The sequence below is a fragment of the Ranitomeya imitator genome, chromosome 3 (genome assembly GCF_032444005.1).
Source record: "Ranitomeya imitator isolate aRanImi1 chromosome 3, aRanImi1.pri, whole genome shotgun sequence".
In the NCBI taxonomy this organism is placed as follows: Eukaryota; Metazoa; Chordata; class Amphibia; order Anura; family Dendrobatidae; genus Ranitomeya; species Ranitomeya imitator.
In genome coordinates, this window is record NC_091284.1 from 362,683,641 (window position 1) to 362,704,571 (window position 20,931).

General features: G+C 45.9%; 1 long non-coding RNA gene across 1 annotated transcript in view; it reads right to left on the reverse strand.

Moving 5' to 3' along the window:
• Positions 1-4,615: 4,615 nt before the first annotated feature.
• The window catches only part of LOC138672098 (uncharacterized), a 53,931-nt gene continuing 37,615 nt past the window's right edge, over positions 4,616-20,931 (reverse strand). The window contains exons 2-3 of the long non-coding RNA XR_011319576.1: positions 7,201-7,381; positions 4,616-4,812 (exon numbers count right to left, since the gene is read on the reverse strand). This is a non-coding gene — a long non-coding RNA (uncharacterized lncRNA). The remainder of the gene's footprint in view (positions 4,813-7,200; positions 7,382-20,931) is intronic.

A 20,931-nucleotide genomic window follows, 5' to 3' on the forward strand; every position in this document is an offset into this window, starting at 1 on the left:
AAGTACACACTCATATAATGTGTCCCCTCACACCGTCAAACCATCCCGGAAGTGGGACTTTCCTTTGTGATGTGACACAGCACAGCCGTCATTCCAACCCCCTTGGTGCCGTGCGCCACCTCCTCAACGTTGTTTGGTTCTGTCACGGAGCCCGCGCTGTAATGTTATCCCTTGGCCATGCACAGTTAGCGGTGCCCGTCTTCTGACATCATTTAGGTGTCAGGCTGGCAGTGCCTGTGCGTCAAAGCTGCCCGAGATCCAACCTTGCAGTGTCATCAAATGTAATCCCACTGCGGGCCAGGGATCCATGGGCATGCGCAGTGCATATCATCGCCTCTCACTCACCTCCTTCATGCTTCTTCAGACTGTGTGGCGTCACGGCCGTGGCATGCTATTAGGGATCAGCTGACGCCGCCTAGTCTGAAGAAGCATGAAGAAGGGGAATGAGAGGCTAGTATATGCACTGCGCATGGCCATGGATACCAGGCCCACTGTGGGATCACATTAGACGACACTGCGAGGTGGGATTTCGGGCAGCGTGGACGCACAGGCGCAGCCAGGACGACAACAAATGATGTCAGAGGACGGGCAGCGCAAACTGTGCATGGCCAAGGGATAACATAACAGTGCAGGGTCCATGACGGAATCAAACAACGCTAAGGAGGCAGCGCACGGTGCCAAGGGGGTAGCAATGACGGCTGTGCTGCGTCACATTACAAAGGAAAGACCCACCTCTGGGACGGTTGGACGGTGTGAGGGGACACATTACATGAGTGTGTAGTTCAGCGTTTCCAAGGAGCATAATTTCAAGAGCGACCTTTCCCTTGTGCAGTATTAGTGCTGCATATGGTGGCTCTTTCAGTAACAAACGCCTAGGGGGGGGGGGGGACAGGTCCCCTTACATTTTAGTTGTGCCAGCGTGGCGGTCGCATGACACGTTGCCGGATACACAGCTGGGGATCAGCTGACATTACTGAACCCCAATAACAGAGGAGCAACTGTTGACTGTGCACACAGCACTTCCAGGCACCAACTGGCGGTGTTAGAGCCCAGGGACAGCAGGAGGAGCAGATTGGAGGTATTACCGCACACACAGCTGGGGATCAGCTGACGTTACTGAACCCCAATAACAGAGGAGCGACTGTTGACTGTGCACACAGCACTTCCAGGCACCAACTGGCGGTGTTAGAGCCCAGGGACAGCAGGAGGAGCAGAGGAACAGAGTGTAGGCCGAAGCCTGATTGGAGCAAGTTGAAAGGGAACCTTTAACCCCCCCCCCAAGACGTTTGTAGCTGAAAGAGCCATCTTGTGCAGCGCTAAGGATGCAAAAGGAAAAGGTTGCTCTTTTAATTATGCTCCTTGCAAACACAGAAGTAAACACTAAAAATGTGTCCCCTTATACCGTTAAACCGTCACGGAGGTGCGAATTTCCTTCGTAATGGGACACAGCACAGCTGTCATTCCTATCCCCTTGGTGCCGTGTGCTGCCTCCTCAGCGTTGTTTTAAGCTGTCACGGAGCCTGCGCTGTTCTGTTATCCCTTGGCCATGCCCAATTAGCGCTGCCTGTCTTCTGACATAATTTGGTGTCAGGCTGTCAGTGCCTGTGCGTCCACGCTGCTCCAGATCCCACCTCGCAGTCTCGTCTAACGTAATCCCACTGCGGGCCTTGGATCCATGGGCAGGCACAGTGCATATCCTCGACTCTCACTCCCCTCCTTCCCTCTTCTTCAGACTGTGCGTTGTCACGGCCGTGGCATGCTATTAGGGATCAGCTGACGGCGCACAGTCTAAAGAAGGCGGAGGGAAATGAGCGAGAGCCCGAGGGGAAGATATGCACTGCGCATGCCCATGGATCCCAGGCCCGCAGTGTGACTCAATCAGAAGACACTGCGAGGCGGGATCTATGGCAGCGCGGCCGCACAGGCGCAGCCAGCCTGACACCAAATTATGTCAGAAGACAGGCAGCGCAAATAGGGCATGGCCAAGGGATAACAGAACAGCGCAGGCTCCGTGACAGCTTAAAACAACGCTGAGGAGGCAGCGCATGGCACCAAGGGGGTAGGAATGACGGCTGTGCTGCGTCACATTACGAAGGAAAGTCCCAGCTCTGGGACGGTATAACGGTATCAGTGAACACATTTTATAAGTGTTAAGTACTGCGTGTGCAAGGAGCCCAAAAAAAATAGCTACCTTTTCCTTGTGCAGCATTACTGCTGGACAAGATGGCTCTTTCAGTAACAAACGACGGGGGGGGGGGCCAGGTTCCCTTACATTCAGGTTGTTGTGCCAGCGTAGCGGTCGCAGGACACATTGCCGGCTACACAGCTGGGGATCAGCTGACGTTACTGAAACCCAATAACACTGGGTCGTATGTTTTGACTGTGCAGCCTGCACTTCTGAGCCGCAACTGGCGGTGTTGGAGCCCAGGAATAGCATTTCAGGTGGTAGAAAGATGAACACAGCAGAAGACCTGGATGACACCCAATTAATTAATCAGGCAGAGGAGTGGCAAATTCCTGCGAGATCCAGGCCTGGTTCATTTTCAGGAAAGTAAGCCGGTCAACGTTATCGGAGGATAGTCGCATGCGACGGTCTGTTAGTACACCACCTGCGGCACTAAAGACACGTTCCGATAAGACACTAGCCGCAGGGCAAGCCAGCACCTCCAATGCATACTGACTTAGCTCTGGCCATGTATCCAGCTTAGAGACCCAAAACTTGAACGGGGAAGAGCCGTCGGGGAGTACAGTAAGAGGGCAAGCCATGTAGTCTGTCACCATCTGACGGAACCGTTGCCTCCTGCTGACTGGAGCCGCCGGTGATGGTGTAGACATTTGGGGTGGGCACACAAAAGTGTGCCAGAGTTGTGCCATACTCGGCTTGCCTTGGGCAGAGGCACTGCTTCTGCTCCCTCTTTGGGCAGAGCCTCCCCCACTGCCTCGACGCACTGAGCTGCTTTGTAAAGCACTAGCAGCACTCCTCTCAGTTGGACAGGAGAAGATGATGGAATTCACCAGTGTGTCGTGGTACTCCCGCAATTTACGCTCCCGGGTCAACGCAGGGATGAGGTTTTGGACGTTAAGAAATAGACTTTGGCACTCAACTTCAATATGTCGTAAGACGTTTCGGTCAGTATCATTGACCTTCCTCAGTGTACTGCATCGACATCAGAAAAACAGAACAGAAGGATATATTATCTATGTACAAAAGATTCAAATAAACATCAAAATTACAAAAAAACCATTCTCAGTTCTACAATGGAACATGGAGACCAATACACTATTATATACTGTGCATATATAGTGATGGATGGGAAAATAGGGAATGGGGAAAAGGAAAAAAGAATAATGGAAAGAAAAAAGGATCATACCTTATGATCAGAGTTAGCAAGGATGTGGCTCAAAATTTGTAGTAAAGGTCCTAATGTAAATGTTTAGGGAGGTCCTAAAACAGATCCTAAATAGAAAGAAGGGAGTATATAATGACTGGGTTATCAGAGGTGTTCTTGGACTACATTAATGAAACTAACCCATATGTAGGTCCCAATGAGGGTAATGTGTGGAAAAAATCCAATGTTGGTTTCTTGTTATGGTAAGTAAAGCTAAATGAGAAAATAAAAAAATAAAGTAAATCGTGGAGCATAATATGCATGATGAGGGTACAAAAGAGGTGACGACTGATTGGGTAAATCTACATACCCTATGGAGATGGAGATATTATATGGGCAGAACACGTGGGTCACGAAAGACCTCTTACCTAGATAATAAATAAATATATAATGAAGGAAAATCCCATAAAGTGTAATCACAGTTACTGCTATAGTGTCTTACCCCAAATGGATAGTAACTGAATGTAGAACAAGCGACTGTATCATATGGACCTAATAGGTGGACCAGGGAACATCTTTTGCCTGGATAAAAGTAACCAAATGAACGGAGAGAAAGAAAAACGGAAATCTCAACCGGGAAATAACAAGCTCCTTCAGGATGTCTTACCCAGGACTAGAAGTTGTTACATACGGACCAAAATAAATGGAGCAGGAATATGTCCCTGTCCTAAACGGAAGAACAGAAACGGCTATAAGTCTGGAGAATATCCAGTACATGACTGGTCCCGCCTATAGAATGTCTCACAGAAGAGAGATCTTAGATCTTACCTAGAACGGATGATAGAGAGAAACGCGGTGTCCACCGCTAGTTTGGAGGTACTACATCCAGGTTTGGAGCGCTCTTATATGGGCTGGGGGCGGGGCTGCAAATCGGCCGCATACCGGAAGTACGTCACCGGAAGTGACGTATCATCCGTGCGGGTCGAATACCTGTCCTCCTAGATAGGGTGGCAATGCGTGCCATGTAACAAATGGTCCGCAGGTGTTATGGTAGAGATGGCACACTAATGGGAGGAGGGGGGCCGTGACGCATGCCGGCCGTGTACCGGAGGTGCGTCATAAAGACTATATCACCCTCCCCTTGTGTGTGCGTGTCACTGGGGCATAGAACAATATGGTGGTGCGTTCCACCAATGTACCAAGAGTGGAAAGAAATGAAAATATCATATAACTGGAGCTATAATGTTTGTAGATAAATGTTAGATACTCTACCGGTGTGAGGAGGGGTAAAAAAAGAAGAAAAGGAGAAGGGGAAAATAAGATAAAGAACGAAGATAAGAAAAAATAAAGAAATGAGATAAGTAAGGATAAGGAAAACAATGATAATGATAATAATAGGAAGCAAAAGGACCGGGATGGGGGTCCAGGGGAGGAGGATCAGGGTGTGAATAATTCCGTGTCGTCACATTCAATATTGTTGACTCTGTAAGATAAAGCAACGTATCAGTATAAAATTCAAACAAAGTAGACTAGAGCCTAGAATACAATAAATCTAGAGAAAAATGCGAAAAGTACTGAACAGTAGTCATTATAATCCCAGAAAATCATATGAATGAGAGGAGATCATACTCCCTATTTAGACCCCTAGGGGTCATGGTTTCCAACTCATGTATCCAGAACGCCTCCCTTTTTTTGAGGGTCTGGATACGGTTACCCCCCCGTCTGGGTGCAGGAACATGCTCAATGACCTGAAATTTAAGTTGGGGTATGGTGTGTCCTGCTTCTATGAAATGGTGAGGTAATGGGAGCAACGTATTTTTACATCTTATAGTAGACTTGTGCTTACTGATGCGGTCTCTAATGGATTGTGATGTCTCACCAATGTATAAAAGGCCACAGGGGCACTTGATGGAGTATACCACAAAAGAGGTGTCACAGGTACTATAATCTTTGATTTTGTATTGTTTGCCCGAGTGGGGATGATAGAAATGATCTCCTTTTAATACGTTCCCACACTGATTACAGTGTAGGCATGGGTATGTTCCTGTTCTGGGTTGTGAAAGGAATCTCTGTGTAGATGTGCGTGGGCCTGACCCAATATCCGCTTTGACGAGTGTATCACGTATGTTTCGGGGGCGTTTATAGCAAGGCAAAAAATGATTCCGAAATTCAGGTATATTTGGGTGTGCCTCCCTCAAAAGTCTCCAATGTTTTCTAATGTTGTGGTGAAGGATGTGGACGTAAGGATGATATGTATGTACAAAAGGTATCCGTCCCGTAGGGGATTGTTTAGGAGATGTACGTGGTTGTAAGGCATCATAAAGTACATTGGGGGGATAACCCCGTTCTCTAAATTTGTGGTACATCTCATCAATCCTTACTTGTTTCTTAGTGTGGTCAGAGACCAATTTGTCCACCCTTTGGAATTGTGAGCGTGGAATGGCATTTCTAGTAGAAGTTGGATGTAGACTAGTGTAATAGAGTAAGCTATTACGATCCGTAGGCTTCCTGTAGAGGTCTGTGCTAAGGGTGCCACTTGCATCCTTGATCACTATGGTGTCCAGAAAACTGATCTGTTGTGTATCCTTAGATATCGTAAAGGAGAGACCAGACCACGAGTGATTAAGGATCTCAAAGAACTCGTTCAGAGAGTCCAAAGTGCCCGTCCATATACAAAAAATGTCGTCTATATATCTTTTCCACGTAATGCAATGTGCTTTGAAGAGATCATTTAAATAAATAACTTCCTCCTCGAATGTGGCCATATATGTATTTGCATACGGGGGCGCCATATTGGACCCCATGGCGGTCCCTTGTGCCTGTAAATAATAATTATCTTCAAACAGAAAATAATTACGAGTGAGGACAACTTTCAATAGTTCAAGGCACAAATCAATTGTCCTAGGGTCTAGTTTAGATGTGACCAATAGGCGTCTGACGCAATCAATGCCTTTATCATGAGGGATAGACGTATAAAGATCCTTTACGTCAAAGGAGACCAGATAGGAGTCATTAGATACTATGCCTATTGTGTGTAGTGTCTTAAGGAAAGCCCCTGTGTCCAGTAAATAGGACTGGGATTTTTGCGTCAACGGTGTGAGAACTTTTTCCAAGAATATGGAGATGGGTGATAAGATGGACTCCGTAGCTGCAATGATGGGTCGGCCTGGTGGGTTAACTAGGCTTTTGTGTACTTTGGGCAGTAGGTAGAGGACGGGTGTGACTGGGTTGGCCTTAGTGAGAAAATCCTTTGTTTTGCTATCTATGACACCTAAATCAAGATATGTCCTCAGTATGGATGATATGTCATTACGTATATCATTGATAGGGTCCCTACTTAATTTGATGTAAACAGTAGAGTCACCCAGTTGGCGGTAAGCCTCCTTGATATAGTCTGCCCTGTCCATGACGACTATGGCTCCGCCTTTATCGGCGGGTTTGATAATTATGTTTTTATCCTCGCGTAGTATCTGTAATGCCTGAAGATCAAGATTAGTCAAATTAGGTAAAAAATGCAATTTACCACCGTCAGAGTCCCGACGCAGTTGTATAAATGCCTTATTGACAAATTCAATAAACGTCTCTACTGCGTGTGAGCCTGAAGGAGGTCGATAGGTGCTTTTATTACGAAGACCGAGATGGTCTATAGATATGAGAGCTCGTTGTGTGGAGGAATCAGAGGTCCGTGTACCTTCTACTTGAGAAAAATGCGTTACTAATCTGATGCGACGGTAAAAACGTTGTAGTTCCATATCAAGTCCGAATGTATTCAATTTGGAATAGGGGCAGAATGAAAGTCCCTTTTGTAAGAGACTATGTTCCGCAACACTGAGTGTCCTTGAAGAAATGTTAATGACTAGAGAGTTAGTACCTGGGAGCGGGTGACCCTGTGGAAATCTGGATTTCTTCCTCCGCTGGCTCCGGCGGGGCCTTTTCTTCTTGGGTATCTTCTGCCTTGATCTAAAAAATGACGATTTATGTTGATGCGGTTGCCTCTTCTATCCGTATCAGAGCTTGATGAAGATCCTTCGTTTGTCGAGTAGTGGTCAGATCTAGGTGGGTCAGAGCGGGGAAAAAGGTTATTACGCCAGTGATACACACGATTGTTATCGTAGTCCTCTAAGTCTCTTTGAAATTTAACCCTTTTCCGATTCTCAGTGTCTCTCTTGTGTTGATCGATAACAGTTTGTATTTTAGATTTCAGGGTACCTAGTTCCTCTGCTGTGCACGATGATGTTAATTGCGATTCGATGTTTTTAATTGTATCACTTGATTTAATAATCGCCTCTTGTAGGTATTCAACAGTTAAAGTCATTAAATCAAACGAGCACTTATTAAGTATTTGCTCAAACTTTAAACAGAAAGCGGAGGAATCACTGAAAAGAGTTGGTCTTAGAGGTACTCTGAGGCCCCTTGGGATGCGTTTGACTCGGAGATATTCTGATAGCGTAGCGCAGTGTAACTCCAAATTGACCAAATGCCTTGATTCACGTTCAAGATCTCTCCCCCTGGTCTCCCTGGGTGGGGCTTTGAGGAACTCACTGGAAAAATTAGACTTAGAAAGAATAGTATTAGTCTCCTCCTGATTATAGGAAAAAACCAATGAAGACATGATAGACAGCGTGCACACGGAAGGGTGAGTACATATATTGTGGAGGACACGTGGCACAGCTGTGAGGTGCACAAAGAAGGTTCCCAAACCAGTAACAATAAGAAATAGACTTTGGCACTCAACTTCAATATGTCGTAAGACGTTTCGGTCAGTATCATTGACCTTCCTCAGTGTACTGCATCGACATCAGAAAAACAGAACAGAAGGATATATTATCTATGTACAAAAGATTCAAATAAACATCAAAATTACAAAAAAACCATTCTCAGTTCTACAATGGAACATGGAGACCAATACACTATTATATACTGTGCATATATAGTGATGGATGGGAAAATAGGGAATGGGGAAAAGGAAAAAAGAATAATGGAAAGAAAAAAGGATCATACCTTATGATCAGAGTTAGCAAGGATGTGGCTCAAAATTTGTAGTAAAGGTCCTAATGTAAATGTTTAGGGAGGTCCTAAAACAGATCCTAAATAGAAAGAAGGGAGTATATAATGACTGGGTTATCAGAGGTGTTCTTGGACTACATTAATGAAACTAACCCATATGTAGGTCCCAATGAGGGTAATGTGTGGAAAAAATCCAATGTTGGTTTCTTGTTATGGTAAGTAAAGCTAAATGAGAAAATAAAAAAATAAAGTAAATCGTGGAGCATAATATGCATGATGAGGGTACAAAAGAGGTGACGACTGATTGGGTAAATCTACATACCCTATGGAGATGGAGATATTATATGGGCAGAACACGTGGGTCACGAAAGACCTCTTACCTAGATAATAAATAAATATATAATGAAGGAAAATCCCATAAAGTGTAATCACAGTTACTGCTATAGTGTCTTACCCCAAATGGATAGTAACTGAATGTAGAACAAGCGACTGTATCATATGGACCTAATTAGGCTAGACTATGATACAGTCGCTTGTTCTACATTCAGTTACTATCCATTTGGGGTAAGACACTATAGCAGTAACTGTGATTACACTTTATGGGATTTTCCTTCATTATATATTTATTTATTATCTAGGTAAGAGGTCTTTCGTGACCCACGTGTTCTGCCCATATAATATCTCCATCTCCATAGGGTATGTAGATTTACCCAATCAATCGTCACCTCTTTTGTACCCTCATCATGCATATTATGCTCCACGATTTACTTTATTTTTTTATTTTCTCATTTAGCTTTACTTACCATAACAAGAAACCAACATTGGATTTTTTCCACACATTACCCTCATTGGGACCTACATATGGGTTAGTTTCATTAATGTAGTCCAAGAACACCTCTGATAACCCAGTCATTATATACTCCCTTCTTTCTATTTAGGATCTGTTTTAGGACCTCCCTAAACATTTACATTAGGACCTTTACTACAAATTTTGAGCCACATCCTTGCTAACTCTGATCATAAGGTATGATCCTTTTTTCTTTCCATTATTCTTTTTTCCTTTTCCCCATTCCCTATTTTCCCATCCATCACTATATATGCACAGTATATAATAGTGTATTGGTCTCCATGTTCCATTGTAGAACTGAGAATGGTTTTTTTGTAATTTTGATGTTTATTTGAATCTTTTGTACATAGATAATATATCCTTCTGTTCTGTTTTTCTGATGTCGATGCAGTACACTGAGGAAGGTCAATGATACTGACCGAAACGTCTTACGACATATTGAAGTTGAGTGCCAAAGTCTATTTCTTATTGTTACTGGTTTGGGAACCTTCTTTGTGCACCTCACAGCTGTGCCACGTGTCCTCCACAATAGAGGTTTTGGACGTTGTCCCGGTAGCGAGGATCGAGGAGGGTGAACACCCAATAATCAGGCATGTTGAGAATGTGGTCGATGCGGCGGTCGTTTCTCAGGCACTGCAGCATAAAATCCACCATGTGCTGCAGAGTGCCAACCGGCCCAGAAACGCTGTCCCCTGCTTGAGACATGATCTCTGCCCGCTCGTCATCACCCCACCCTCGCTGTACACACTGACCACTGGACAATTGTGTCGCTCCCTCCTCTGGACGGAGCTCTTCCTCGTCCATTGACTCCTCCTCATCCTCCTCACAAATTGGCCCCTGCGTACCCCTTTGTGAGGAACCACGTGGCGCTGACTCTCCAGAAGCTGATGGAAAAGGTGACTCCTCATCCTCCACCTCTTCCACCACATCATCCCTTAACCCTTGCAAAGTTTGCTGAAGCAGGCAGATAAGGGGGACAGTCATGCTGACTAGTGCATCATCTGCACTTGCCATCCGCGTGGAATAATCAAAAGGACGCAAAACCTGGCAGACGTCCTTCAGAGTGGCCCACTCTGTGGTTGTGAAGTCTGATCGGCGCTGACTGCGACTTCTTTGCGCCTGATGCAGCTGGTACTCCATAACTGCTTGCTGCTGCTCACACAACCGCTCCAACATATGTAACGTGGAATTCCACCGGGTAGGTAGGTCACATATGATGCGGTGTTCCGGAAGGCGGAATCTGCGCTGCAGAGCAGCAATGCGGGACCTGGCCAAGCTGGAACGCCGCAAGTGAGCACACTCTAGGCGGACCTTGTGCAGCAGGGCATCAAGATCCGGATAGTCCCTCAGAAAACTCTGCACAACCAAATTGAGCACATGTGCCAGACATGGGATGTGAGTGAGGTTGCCAAGGGCCAAAGCTGCCACCAGATTTCGGCCATTGTCACACACTACCATGCCTGGCTGGAGATTCGCTGGCAGTAACCACACATCGCTCTCCTGCTTGATGGCATTCCAGAGCTCCTGCGCTGTGTGGCTTCGATGCCCCAATGAAACTAGTTTCAAGACGGCCTGCTGACGTTTGGCCACGGCTGTGCTCATGTCGGTCATAGGTAAACGTTCACGGGTCCATGTGGGGGTGGACTGTGACGGATCCTGCAGAGAGGAATCAGAGGAACTGGTGTAAGAGGAGGAGTCGATGCGTACAGACTGGATTCCTGCAATCCTTGGAGTGGGCAGGACACGTCCTGCGCCACTCGCACGATCTGTACCTGGCTCAACAACATTAACCCAATGGGCAGTGAGGGAAACATATCGCCCCTGTCCATGCTGACTGGTCCACGCATCGGTGGTGAGGTGGACCTTGCTACTGACGGCGTTCAGTAGCGCATGTTTTATGTTTGCCTCAACATGCCTGTGCAGGGCAGGGACAGCCTGCCTGCTGAAGTAAAAGCGGCTGGGCACCTTGTACTGTGGGACTGCCAATGCCATCAAGTCACGGAAGCTGTCAGTCTCCACCAGCCTGAACGAGAGCATTTCCAGGGACAACAGTTTGGCAATGCCTGCATTCAGAGCCTGTGCTCGGGGGTGGTTGGCCGAGAATGCCCGCCTTTTCTCCCATGCCTGTACTACCGATGGCTGTAGAGTAGACTGGGAGTGTGAGGATGACTGGGAAGGTGGTGCTGTGGGTGGAATTACACAAGGTCTCTGGGAGGAAGCCAAACCAGCTGTGCGTGAGCTGGAGGAAGAGGCAACACGAGCTGAAGAGGTGGTAGCTGCCGCTGTTGGTTGGCCTACATCTTCAGTGTGTTTCTGTAACTCCACCGCGTGCCTGGTCCGCACATGTTTCCACATATTTGTGGTATTGAGGTTGCTGACATTTTTCCCTCTTTTTACTTTATGATGACACAGCTTGCATTTGACAAAACAAATGTCATCTGCAACTGTGTCAAAAAAGGACCAGGCACTGCAAGTCTTGGGAGCGCCCTTTTTGGCTTTGGAAAGAGACAGGCTCCTAACGGGTGCCAAAGTTGAGGCTACAGGCTCCGCAGTCTTCCCCCTCCCTCTCCCTCTTTGGCCCGTAAGAGGAAGCTCTTCCTCTGAGCTGCTCCCACCACCTTCCTGTTCCTCACGCCACGATGGGTCAAGGACCTCATCATCTCCACTACCCTCTGCCACCAACTGCTCCTCCTGGGTAGTCTCAGCTGCACAGTACGCACGAGAAAGCGGCACCTGAGTTTCATCATCAGATGCGTACTGCGCTGTGGTCACCGGAGGCACTGGCCCACCTGCCTCTTCAGAGTCAGAGAGAAAAAGGTGTTGGGCATCACTGCACACTGCCTCTTCTTCCATTTCTCCAATGCTGCTTGGCTGGCCCCCTGTTTCCAAGCCAAGAGATTCAGAGAACAGAAGTAGAGACGGCTCCTGTCCTGGGCTCTCTGACTGCCTGGCCAATTTGGCAGGTGGTGAAGAGACAGATGGCTGCTCTCCAGTGCTCTGTGCCTGAGAGGATGTGGCACTAACTGAAGTCGATGCCGAGGCGTTAGCTGCCATCCACCCGACAACGGCTTCAATTTGGTCTTCACGCAGCAGCGGTGCACGGCGCTCTCCGACAAAGCTGCGCATGAAGGACTGTCCCCTGCTGAAACTGAGTGACGACGAGTCACCGGCGCCCGCAGCAGGCACAGAATCACCACGTCCTCTCCCTGCTCCTCTCCCTGCTCCGCGCCCACGCCCACGTGCCTTACTCCCTGCCCTCTTCATCTTGGTTGACAGATAAAGATAAGCAGAAAAGTACTAAGGCCTTAGTGTGCTTATTCCTGTAATGCTCCTCCTAACAGGTGTAAGAAACACTAATGTTGTAAATTGTGGACTAAACTTTATTATTTTTCAAATGTGGCCTACACAAGTGTAAGTTGTGTTTGGTGAACTTAACTTTTTTTTTGGTGCAGATCGGGCTACAGAGCTAGTTTAAATCACACGGAGACCGTGCAGACAGCCGTAAACGGCGCTGCAAGGCCAAAAAACCCTCCTCTAGGTTATCCTATATAGTGTTTTTCCACTATTTAGCTGGATACAAGTGGAAAGACACTAATAGGAATTTTTTTTTTCAAATTTTAAACTGGCTGCACTATTTGAAAAAAAGGAAATTGTTTTTCAAGGTATGAGGCAGTAACGCACCCTGAGCTGAATCCAACCGGCTATGGCTGCACACAGACTACAGGGCGAGCTGCGCTCACACAGAGACCGTGCAGACAGCCGTAAACGGCGCTGCAAGGCCCAAAAAAACCCCTCTAGGTTATCCTATGTAGTGTTTTTCCACAATTGAGCTGAAGACTGGTGGAAAGACACTAATAGGAATTTTTTTTTTTCAAATTTTAAACAGGCTGCACTATTTCAAAAAAAGGAAAATTTTTCTCAAGGTATGAGCCAGTAACGAACCCTGAGCTGAATCCAACCGGCTATGGCTGCACACAGACTACAGGGCGAGCTGGGCTCACACGGAGACCGTGCAGACAGCCGTAAACGGCGCTGCAAGGCCAAAAAACCCTCCTCTAGGTTATCCTATATAGTGTTTTTCCACTATTTAGCTGGATACGAGTGGAAAGACACTTATAGGATTTTTTTTTTTTCAAATTTTAAACAGGCTGCACTATTTGAAAAAAAAGGAAAATTTTTCTCAAGGTATGAGCCAGTAACGAACCCTGAGCTGAATCCAACCGGCTATGGCTGCACACAGACTACAGGGCGAGCTGGGCTCACACGGAGACCGTGCAGACAGCCGTAAACGGCGCTGCAAGGCCAAAAAACCCTCCTCTAGGTTATCCTATATAGTGTTTTTCCACTATTTAGCTGGATACGAGTGGAAAGACACTTATAGGATTTTTTTTTTTTCAAATTTTAAACAGGCTGCACTATTTGAAAAAAAAGGAAAATTTTTCTCAATGTATGAGCCAGTAACGAACCCTGAGCTGAATCCAACCGTCTATGGCTGCACACAGACTACAGGGCGAGCTGGGCTCACACGGAGACCGTGCAGACAGCCGTAAACGGCGCTGCAAGGCCAAAAAACCCTCCTTTAGGTTATCCTATATAGTGTTTTTCCACTATTTAGCTGGATACGAGTGGAAAGACACTAATAGGAATTTTTTTTTTCAAATTTTAAACAGGCTGCACTATTTGAAAAAAAGGAAAATTTTTCTCAAGGTATGAGCCAGTAACGAACCCTGAGCTGAATCCAACCGGCTATGGCTGCACACAGACTGCAGGGCGAGCTGGGCTCACACGGAGACCGTGCAGACAGCCGTAAACGGCGCTGCAAGGCCCTAAAACCCCCCTCTAGGTTATCCTATGTAGTGTTTTTCCACAATAGAGCTGGAGACTGGTGGAAAAACACTAATAGGAAATTTGAGAAAAAATGTGCAGCAGGCTGCACTAAGAGCAAAAAAGAACAACTGTGTGAGGCAGTGTGAACCCCCCCTGAGCTGAATACAACCGGGTATATGGCTGCACACAGACTACAGAGTGAGCTGCACACACACACACACACAGAGACCTTGCAGAACGCTGTTAAAACAGCGCTGCAAGGCAAGAGCAAGGTGAACAGTGAAGAACACACAGCGTTTTGCTAAATTAGCCTTTGGAAAGGAAAATAAAGCAATTAGCAAGCTCAACTGGCCCTCAGTTAGAACACAGCGTCCTGTCCCTAACTGAAATCACAGCAGAGTGAGCGCAAAATGGCGGCAGCGCTTTTTTATAGTGCAGAGTGACATCATTTCAGCAGCCAATCCCAGCCTTGCCAGTACTTACATGCCCACCATGCTAAACAGGATGTGCCCACACTTTCATTCATTCCTCATTGGCTGCTGCGTTCAATTTGAATTCTGGGAACTTCCGATTCCGGTATCCGATACGCGGGAAGTATCGGAATTCGGTATCGGAATTCCGATACCGCAAATATCGGCCGATACCCGATACTTGCGGTATCGGAATGCTCAACACTACTGGCGACGTATCCCCAAATCCTGGCCCTCCTCAACACATCCCCACACTCATTTCTAACACCCTGCCATGATCCTCTACAGCTGCACTTTCCTATGGCAGATTCCATCTCTCTCACACTCCTCGCCCCAGCAACAAAAATGACAGAGGAGTTGGATTGCTCCTGTCTGACACCTGCTCCTTTAGCTTGATTCCGCTACCACCCTCCACTTCTCTTCCTTCATTTGAGGTGCACTCCATCTGCATCTACTCCCCCCTCCAACCTCCAGCTGGCTGTTATCAACCGCCCTCCAGAACTAACCATCTTCACCTTTCTCGACCACTTCACCACCTGGCTACTTCATATCCTCAAAGTTTTGGAGGATATTACATATGTCTGACATCCATGTCCACTCCTGAGGTCTTATGTGAGGAGTCTGACCTGAAATTCGATTGCCTTGTTGATGTTGGTAGTCAGCAACAGCCCTCTTCTGCACACAAATCCTTTCCAACATATGCAGCGTAGAGTTCCAGCATGTGGGGACATCACACAACAGTCAGTGAGCTGGAAGCTGAAACCGCTGCTGAAGCACGGCAAGGGCAGCTGAGGATGTAGCTGACTTTCTAAAATGGGCAGACAGATGGCATACTTTCAATAGCAGATCCGGCAGCTTTGGGTAGCTTTTCAGAAAACGTTGAACCACAAGGTTAAGCACATGGGCCAAGCAAGGTACGTGTGTGAGCTCACCTTGCCTCATAGCTGCCACCAGGTTATGGCCATTGTCACATACGACCATGCCTGGCTGTAGGTTCAGCGGTGCCATCCAAACATCTGACTGCTCTTTCAGTGCTGTCCACAACTCTTCTGCATTGTGCAGTTTGTCACCTATGCAGATTAGCTTCAGCACAGCCTGTTGCCGCTTGGCTGAGGTAGTGCTGCAGTGCTTCCAGCTTCTGACTGATGTGTTGATTTTAGACATGGAGGATGAAGAGGAGGAGGAGGAGGTGCAGGAGCTGTAGACTGTGGGGGCAACCCTGACATCCCCACTCATCATGGGTGACTTCAATATCCCCATTGACGCTTCCACCCCAGCAGCCTCTAAACTTCTGTCTCTCACTGACTCCTTCAGCCTCACTAAATGGTCCTCCTCAGCCACTCACAAAGATAGTCACACGCTGGATCTTATCATCACCTGCCTCTTTTCCTTTACTAATCTCACTAACTCACCCCTCACCCTGTTGACCACAACCTACTGGCATTCTCTTCCTTCTCCTCTACCAGTGCGCAACTCCCACTCCACAAACTCAACTTCGCTGAAAATATCAAACACATCAATGTACAATCACTCTCTGAGTCCTTTATCCCTCTTACAGATATAGCTTCCCTTAATGACACAGATTCCGCTGCCACTTTTCAGAACACCACAATAACAGCAGCACTTGATTTGGCCGCCCCCCTCACACATAGCAAAACATGTACAATCAACAGGCAGCCCTGGCTGACCAGCCTGACCAAAGTATTGAGACGGGTTCCAGAGTTGCTGAGCGGAGATGGAAGCGATCCCGCTTTACCGAGCATACAAGCAGTCCCTCACCAGCTTCAAGTACTCCATACATCTGTGACATGGTCTTCTGGTACTTACCCACTCATTCCTTACTCCCCTCTTATCTCTTATTCCCACAACCACATGCGAGACTTTTCCTATACTTCCTCCATATCTGGAACTCTGTACACCAACACATCAGACTCTCGCCTACCACAGAAACCTTCAAAAAGAACCTATTCCGAAAAGCTTACATCCTGCAGTGATCGATAGTCTGCTGAACCGCCACACGACCAGCTCTACCCTCTCCTAGTGTATCCTCATCCATCCCCTGTAGACTGTGAGCCCTCGTGGGCATCGTCCTCTCTACTTCTGTACTTGTGTGTGCCTTGTTTTGCTTATGTTTATTGTGCTTATCTATATTTGCCCCCTTCACATGTAAAGCGCTATGGAATAAATGGCACTATATAAATGTATAGTAATAATAATAATAAATTGAGCATACAGCTCCCCCCAAGTCCAGTATTATATTCACCTTACATTAGCATCACCTGCTATGACAGTTGCTCCATTGGTATACAGTGGCCAAAATGAACTGTGGAGCTCACAAAACTCAGGTTTCATGGCACCTGCTGTCCTGAAAATGTCACGTGAGGGCCACATTATGACATGGCATTGGACTTTGGGGTGGTGGCTGGTGATGCCCAAAATTCAAATGGGCATGTTTTAGCTGGCATTGTAAAGTGATGGGGAATATGTATTCTATTATCTAGGAAAAAATTTGGAATGAGGGGGGACCTCCATAATATAGGAATGAGAGCTCTCCCAAATGTATGATACAGGGCCACCTGAGGGTCCTTCCCAAACTCTGGTTTCACGGCACCTGCTGGCCCCCTGAAAATGTCAAGCGAGGGCCGCATAATGACATGGCGGTGGACATGGTGGTGGTGGCGGGCGAAGCCCAAAATTCAAATTGGCATGTTTTAGCTGAGATTGTAAAGTGATGGAGAATATGTATCACTATCGAACTAACAATTTGGAATGAGGGAGTGACTTCACAAATGTTAAAGGAAAAACTAAAGTCAAAATGCTCCGTGTAAACATATGCTAAAGAGAGGTATATTTTTTTTTATTTTTTTTTTTGCTTTATATACATGTAATTATGAAGGAAAAAATGTTTTTTTTAGCATTTTTCCATTAAAAAATAATTAGATTTGGTTTGGTAGGTCTTTTTAGAAATCCGTAAAACTTCATTTTCTCCCTGCTGTTCCCATTAAAGGGACACTGTCACCTGAATTTGGAGGGAACAATCTTCAGCCATGGAGGCGGGGTTTTTGGGTTTTTGATTCACCCTTTCCTTACCCACGAGCTGCATGCTGGCTGCAATATTGGATTGAAGTTCATTCTCTGTCCTCCATAGTACATGCCTGCACAAGGTGCAATCTTGCCTTGCGCAGGCGTGTACTATGGAGGACAGAGAATGAACTTCAATCCAATATTGCAGCCAGCATGCAGCCAGCGGGTAAGGAAAGGGTGAATCAAAAACCCCAAAACCCCGCCTCCATGGCTGAAGATTGTTCCCTCCAAATTCAGGTGACAGTGTCCCTTTAAGTTTTAGCTCTTTCCCATTTATTTTAGCTTTTTTTCTCAGGTCTCTTGTTTGTTGGGTCCAGCAGAAAAATAGTCGGCTTTCCCATTGACTTGCATTGGATTTGTTATTCGGTACGAATACACGGATGTTAGAAATTATCTTTGCCTATTTTCCCAATTTCAAATATTTTACTATTTGCTCATTGCTATTTATAATATATCCTTATACTAGAGTGTATTTAACACATTTAGTATATTCAATATCAAGCATCACCTTTGGTAGCCATGTTTACTAAAATTCAAACCAGGCCTATTTAAATGTGTAATATTTTGAGCTGCTATTTAACTTTTTTCTGCATTGCACTTAGGTACCTGTAGATATGTCTTACTCTATTTGGTAATCCTCCTTGATGATATCATCCATCATAATGCATTTTTATCTATGTTATGTTTTTGTTTCAATGAAATGAATATATTTATATTTTTTTTAAAAATGGGGAAATCTGGCACTACAGGAATACGTGCTAATGAGATACAGGCAGAGATGTATCTAGGTTTACTGGCACCCAGGGCAAAAATTCCATTTGGTATCCCCTCCCCAAGCACATAGGTGATTTGTACACTTAACACTTAATATATTTATTTATTATGCTTTGCTTATATAGTGCTATCTTATTCCGCAACACTTTACAGACATTGCTGTCTCAAATGGGGCTTAAATATAAATTCCCTATCATTATGTCTTTGGAATGTAGGAGAAAACCAGAGAACCTGGATTAACCCCATGCAAACATGGGAAGAACATACAAACTCCTTGCAGATGTTGTCCTTTGTGGGATTTGAGCCCAAGACCCCAGCGCTGCAAGGCTGCAGTGCTAACCATTGAGCCACCGTGCTGCCCTAACTTACTGTCACATGCTGACTAGCTGCTCTCCCTAATTCTCTCAATGTCCAGTGGAAAACTGAAAGAAGCAGGGAGAGAAGCTCATTGTCATAAGACCAAAAGCATGAAATCGCATATGAATGAAGTGGCTGGAACCAGCGAGCAGAGCTAAATCCTCACAGTGAGTATATTACACGCTGTTAGGATGGGCTACAAGGCTTATTTTATAAATAAGAGGTTTGAGATGAAAGTCTGCAGTCACTCTAAGTGACTGCAGGTTTCTGAATTCTTACAATGCATGCACAGCACACTTTTAGGCTATGTGTACACGTTCAGGATTTTTTGCGTTTTTTCATTTTTTTTTGCTATAAAAACATGATAAAAATGCATAAAAAATGCATACATATGCATCCTATCATTTAGAATGCATTCTGCAATTTTTGTGCACATGATGTGTGCATGAGATTTCAGAAATCTCATAGGCTTTGCTGGTACTGTAAAAAGCAGCTGAAAATTAGCATAAAAAATGCAGCAAAAAAACGCAGCAAACGCACCCAGTGTGAACATACCCTTATGGTACATGCCTGCGACACTGCACTCTCCTTTCTATATTGGGGCTCCTCTTGACTCTGTGTACCCCCTATAGGGCCCAGTCTCTAGACTGTGGCCTCTCACCACACTCCCCCTCCATAGCTGTGACCTAACACTTTTCCCCCATGCCACCCTGCCTCACTACTAAGTTTTTATTCTGTGCCCACTCACAGTCCCTTTGCCTCTTCATGCTGTTTTCTCTCACAACCCCCTGCTAACCATTCTGTCACCTCACAAATTCCTCTGATTTCCCATACTGTGTCTTGAACCAGCACCTTGTTCTGAGTCTGCAACAATCCCCCCTCCAAATACTGTGTCTGCACATATCTCCCAATCACCATACTGTGAATGTGCCCATTCCCCCATATTGTTTCCTCATACATGCCCCCAATCTCCCCATTTGCCCCTCATACTGTGGTTTCAAATCTTTCCCTCTTTCCATATTGGGTCTGTACCTTTCCCTCCCTTGCTCCCTAAACTTGTGTCCTCATATCTCTACCCCCACCCGATATAAAAAATCTTTCCCCCACAGAATAAATCTTCCTCCTCACAGAATAAATCTCTCCCCCACAAAATAAATCTTCCCCTCACAGATGAAATCCCTCCCACAGAATAAATCCCCCCACAGAATAAATCCCCCCACAGAATAAATCCCCCTCATAGAATATATCATCCTCACAGAATAAATCCCACCAATAGAGTAAATCTTCCCCCACAGAATCCCCTCACAGAGTAAATCTCCTGGTAATCAAAAATACAGGGGAACTCAAGCCAATTTATTTTTCTAAATATTTATTTAGAGCTCAGGTGCTGGCTGATGAATATTCCCATCAGGCACCTCCTGCTCTCGATTTATTAGAGGCAGCAGGTGTAGGCTGATGGGAGCAGTAGTCCCATCAGCCCAAGCCAATGACCGGAAGTAAACTTTATACCTCCGATCACAGCTGCAGGCTCACGCTGACATTCGACAGGGTGGGAACCGCAGCTGTCTGACCAGCGGTTATGATTTTACCCCTGATAAGAAGCAGTGTTTGCTGCAATGTCATGCACATGACAGCGTGGCAAACACTGGATGTTCAGGCCCCCCATTCAAGTGAATGGGGTCCGAGTTTTGGTTCGGGTATGGGTACACTTCTGGTACCCGAACCCAAACTTTTTTAACTGTTCGGCTGAACCCACTGGACCCAAACATCCTAGGGTCTGCCCATCCTTAGTGAAAAGTAGTCACTGTGCTGTTTGGTATCAAGGTGTGTACGACACTGAACATGGACCAAAGAAAGCAAAGCAGAGAGTTTTTTCAGGAGATTAGTAAAAAGGTATAGACAAACATGTTAAAAGGTAAAGGCTATAAGACCATATCCAAACAGCTTCTTGTTCCTGACTTTTTTAAGAGACCAAGAACTGTGTTCAATACCTTACTAAGCATAAAAATGTGAAGAAGTACCATGAAAAAATGGTACAAGGATCCAGTCTATTGTAGCTCCCTCCAACAGGAGAAGGGCCCCCAATATACCATCCCTAACTCTCCAAGCCAGAAAGCCACAGGAAGTGTAAAGAATGGTGGTCTCCCATAGCTGAAGCTTAAGGAGTCCCAATCTTGCTTCCAGCATCCACCTGGGCTTCTACCCAAGTGGAACTAAGAGCCAGTGTAATTTTGGC